A 6272-nucleotide genomic window follows, 5' to 3' on the forward strand; every position below is an offset into this window, starting at 1 on the left:
AATAATCACTCCCAGAGATGATCCCATAGACAATAATCACTCCCAGAGATGATCCCATAGACAATAATCACTCCCAGAGATGATCCCATAGACAATAATCCCTCCCAGAGATGATCCCATAGACAATAATCACTCCCAGAGATGATCCCATAGACAATAATCACTCCCAGAGATGATCCCATAGACAATAATCACTCCCAGAGATGATCCGATAGACAATAATCACTCCCAGAGATGATCCCATAGACAATGATCACTCCCAGAGATGATCCCATAGACAATAATCATTCCCAGAGATGATCCCATAGACAATGATCACTCCCAGAGATGATCCCATAGACAATAATCACTCCCAGAGATGGTCCCATAGACAATAATCACTCCCAGAGATGATCCTATAGACAATAATCACTCCCAGAGATGATCCCATAGACAATGATCACTCCCAGAGATGATCCCATAGACAATAATCACTCCCAGAGATGATCCCATAGACAATGATCACTCCCAGAGATGATCCCATAGACAATAATCACTCCCAGAGATGATCCCATAGACAATAATCACTCCCAGAGATGATCCCATAGACAATAATCACTCCCAGAGATGATCCCATAGACAATAATCACTCCCAGAGATGATCCCATAGACAATGATCCCTCCCAGAGATGATCCCATAGACAATAATCACTCCCAGAGATGATCCCATAGACAATAATCACTCCCAGAGATGATCCCAGAGACAATAATCACTCCCAGAGATGATCCCATAGACAATAATCACTCCCAGAGATGATCCCAGAGACAATAATCACTCCCAGAGATGATCCCATAGACAATAATCACTCCCAGAGATGATCCCATAGACAATAATCATTCCCAGAGATGATCCCATAGACAATAATCCCTCCCAGAGATGATCCCATAGACAATAATCACTCCCAGAGATGATCCCATAGACAATAATCACTCCCAGAGATGATCCCATAGACAATAATCACTCCCAGAGATGATCCCATAGACAATAATCACTCCCAGAGATGATCCCATAGACAATAATCACTCCCAGAGATGATCCCATAGACAATGATCACTCCCAGAGATGATCCCATAGACAATGATCATTCCCAGAGATGATCCCATAGACAATGATCACTCCCAGAGATGATCCCATAGACAATAATCACTCCCAGAGATGGTCCCATAGACAATAATCACTCCCAGAGATGATCCTATAGACAATAATCACTCCCAGAGATGATCCTATAGACAATGATCACTCCCAGAGATGATCCCATAGACAATAATCACTCCCAGAGATGATCCCATAGACAATGATCACTCCCAGAGATGATCCCATAGACAATAATCACTCCCAGAGATGATCCCATAGACAATAATCACTCCCAGAGATGGTCCCATAGACAATAATCACTCCCAGAGATGATCCCATAGACAATAATCACTCCCAGAGATGATCCCATAGACACTAATCACTCCCAGAGATGATCCCATAGACAATAATCACTCCCAGAGATGATCCCATAGACAATAATCACTCCCAGAGATGGTCCCATAGACAATAATCACTCCCAGAGATGATCCCATAGACACTAATCACTCCCAGAGATGATCCCATAGACAATAATCACTCCCAGAGATGATCCCATAGACAATAATCACTCCCAGAGATGGTCCCATAGACAATAATCACTCCCAGAGATGATCCCATAGACAATAATCACTCCCAGAGATGATCCCATAGACAATAATCACTCCCAGAGATGGTCCCATAGACAATAATCACTCCCAGAGATGATCCCATAGACAATAATCACTCCCAGAGATGATCCCAGAGACAATAATCACTCCCAGAGATGATCCCATAGACAATAATCACTCCCAGAGATGATCCCATAGACAATAATCACTCCCAGAGATGATCCCAGAGACAATAATCACTCCCAGAGATGATCCCATAGACAATGATCACTCCCAGAGATGATCCCATAGACAATAATCACTCCCAGAGATGATCCCATAGACAATAATCACTCCCAGAGATGATCCCATAGACACTAATCACTCCCAGAGATGATCCCATAGACAATAATCACTCCCAGAGATGATCCCAGAGACAATAATCACTCCCAGAGATGATCCCATAGACAATAATCACTCCCAGAGATGATCCCATAGACAATAATCACTCCCAGAGATGATCCCATAGACAATAATCACTCCCAGAGATGATCCCAGAGACAATAATCACTCCCAGAGATGATCCCATAGACAATAATCACTCCCAGAGATGATCCCATAGACAATAATCACTCCCAGAGATGATCCCAGAGACAATAATCACTCCCAGAGATGATCCCAGAGACAATAATCACTCCCAGAGATGATCCCAGAGACAATAATCACTCCCAGAGATGATCCCAGAGACAATAATCACTCCCAGAGATGATCCCAGAGACAATGATCACTCCCAGAGATGATCCCATAGACAATAATCCCTCCCAGAGATGATCCCATAGACAATGATCACTCCCAGAGATGATCCCATAGACAATAATCCCTCCCAGAGATGATCCCATAGACAATGATCACTCCCAGAGATGATCCCATAGACAATAATCACTCCCAGAGATGATCCCATAGACAATGATCACTCCCAGAGATGATCCCATAGAGAATAATCCCTCCCAGAGATGATCCCATAGACAATAATCACTCCCAGAGATGATCCCATAGACAATAATCACTCCCAGAGATGATCCCATAGACAGTAATCACTCCCAGAGATGATCCCATAGACACTAATCCCTCCCAGAGATGATCCCATAGACAATGATCACTCCCAGAGATGATCCCATAGACAATAATCCCTCCCAGAGATGATCCCATAGACAATGATCACTCCCAGAGATGATCCCATAGACAATAATCACTCCCAGAGATGATCCCATAGACAATAATCCCTCCCAGAGATGATCCCATAGACAATGATCACTCCCAGAGATGATCCCATAGACAATAATCACTCCCAGAGATGATCCCATAGACAATGATCACTCCCAGAGATGATCCCATAGACGATAATCACTCCCAGAGATGATCCCATAGACAATAATCCCTCCCAGAGATGATCCCATAGACAATAATCCCTCCCAGAGATGATCCCATAGACAATAATCACTCCCAGAGATGATCCCATAGACAATAATCACTCCCAGAGATGATCCCATAGACAATAATCACTCCCAGAGATGATCCCATAGACAATAATCACTCCCAGAGATGATCCCATAGACAATAATCCCTCCCAGAGATGATCCCATAGACAATAATCACTCCCAGAGATGATCCCATAGACACTAATCACTCCCAGAGATGATCCCAGAGACAATAATCACTCCCAGAGATGATCCCATAGACAATGATCACTCCCAGAGATGATCCCATAGACAATGATCACTCCCAGAGATGATCCCATAGACAATAATCACTCCCAGAGATGATCCCATAGACAATAATCACTCCCAGAGATGATCCCATAGACAATGATCACTCCCAGAGATGATCCCATAGACAATAATCACTCCCAGAGATGATCCCATAGACGATAATCACTCCCAGAGATGATCCCATAGACAATAATCACTCCCAGAGATGATCCCATAGACAATAATCACTCCCAGAGATGTCCCATAGACAATAATCACTCCCAGAGATGATCCCATAGACAATAATCACTCCCAGAGATGATCCCAGAGACAATAATCACTCCCAGAGATGATCCCATAGACAATAATCACTCCCAGAGATGATCCCAGAGACAATAATCACTCCCAGAGATGATCCCATAGACAATAATCACTCCTAGAGATGATCCCATAGACAATAGTCACTCCCAGAGATGATCCCAGAGACAATAATCACTCCCAGAGATGATCCCATAGACAATGATCACTCCCAGAGATGATCCCATAGACAATAATCACTCCCAGAGATGATCCCATAGACAATAATCACTCCCAGAGATGATCCCATAGACAATAATCACTCCCAGAGATGATCCCATAGACAGTAATCACTCCCAGAGATGATCCCATAGACACTAATCACTCCCAGAGATGATCCCATAGACAATAATCACTCCCAGAGATGATCCCATAGACAATAATCACTCCCAGAGATGATCCCATAGACAATAATCACTCCCAGAGATGATCCTATAGACAATGATCACTCCCAGAGATGATCCCATAGACAATAATCACTCCCAGAGATGATCCCATAGACAATAATCACTCCCAGAGATGATCCCATAGACAATAATCACTCCCAGAGATGATCCCATAGACAATAATCACTCCCAGAGATGATCCCATAGACAATAATCACTCCCAGAGATGATCCCTTAGACAATGATCACTCCCAGAGATGATCCCATAGACAATAATCACTCCCAGAGATGGTCCCATAGACACTAATCACTCCCAGAGATGATCCCATAGACAATAATCCCTCCCAGAGATGATCCCATAGACAATAATCACTCCCAGAGATGATCCCATAGACAATGATCACTCCCAGAGATGATCCCATAGACAATGATCACTCCCAGAGATGATCCCATAGACAATAATCACTCCCAGAGATGATCCCATAGACAATAATCACTCCCAGAGATGATCCCATAGACAATGATCACTCCCAGAGATGATCCCATAGACAATAATCACTCCCAGAGATGATCCCATAGACGATAATCACTCCCAGAGATGATCCCATAGACAATAATCACTCCCAGAGATGATCCCATAGACAATAATCACTCCCAGAGATGTCCCATAGACAATAATCACTCCCAGAGATGATCCCATAGACAATAATCACTCCCAGAGATGATCCCAGAGACAATAATCACTCCCAGAGATGATCCCATAGACAATAATCACTCCCAGAGATGATCCCAGAGACAATAATCACTCCCAGAGATGATCCCATAGACAATAATCACTCCCAGAGATGATCCCATAGACAATAGTCACTCCCAGAGATGATCCCAGAGACAATAATCACTCCCAGAGATGATCCCATAGACAATAATCACTCCCAGAGATGATCCCATAGACAATGATCACTCCCAGAGATGATCCCATAGACAATAATCACTCCCAGAGATGGTCCCATAGACACTAATCACTCCCAGAGATGATCCCATAGACAATAATCCCTCCCAGAGATGATCCCATAGACAATAATCACTCCCAGAGATGATCCCATAGACAATAATCACTCCCAGAGATGATCCCATAGACAATAATCACTCCCAGAGATGATCCCATAGACAATAATCACTCCCAGAGATGGTCCCATAGACAATAATCACTCCCAGAGATGATCCCATAGACAATAATCACTCCCAGAGATGATCCCATAGACAATAATCACTCCCAGAGATGATCCCATAGACAATAATCACTCCCAGAGATGATCCCATAGACAATAATCACTCCCAGAGATGATCCCATAGACAATAATCACTCCCAGAGATGATCCCATAGACAATGATCACTCCCAGAGATGATCCCATAGACAATGATCACTCCCAGAGATGATCCCATAGACAATAATCACTCCCAGAGATGATCCCATAGACAATAATCACTCCCAGAGATGATCCCATAGACAATAATCACTCCCAGAGATGATCCCATAGACAATAATCACTCCCAGAGATGATCCCATAGACAATAATCATTCCCAGAGATGATCCCATAGACAATAATCACTCCCAGAGATGATCCCATAGACAATGATCACTCCCAGAGATGATCCCATAGACAATAATCACTCCCAGAGATGATCCCATAGACAATGATCACTCCCAGAGATGATCCCATAGACAATAATCACTCCCAGAGATGATCCCATAGACAATGATCACTCCCAGAGATGATCCCATAGACAATAATCACTCCCAGAGATGATCCCATAGACAATGATCACTCCCAGAGATGATCCCATAGACAATAATCACTCCCAGAGATGATCCCATAGACAATAATCACTCCCAGAGATGATCCCATAGACAATAATCACTCCCAGAGATGATCCCATAGACAATAATCACTCCCAGAGATGATCCCATAGACAATAATCACTCCCAGAGATGATCCCATAGACAATAATCACTCCCAGAGATGATCCCATAGACAATAATCACTCCCAGAGATGATCCCATAGACAATAATCACTCC

Source organism: Engystomops pustulosus, chromosome 3 (genome assembly GCF_040894005.1).
Source record: "Engystomops pustulosus chromosome 3, aEngPut4.maternal, whole genome shotgun sequence".
Classification (NCBI taxonomy): domain Eukaryota; kingdom Metazoa; phylum Chordata; class Amphibia; order Anura; family Leptodactylidae; genus Engystomops; species Engystomops pustulosus.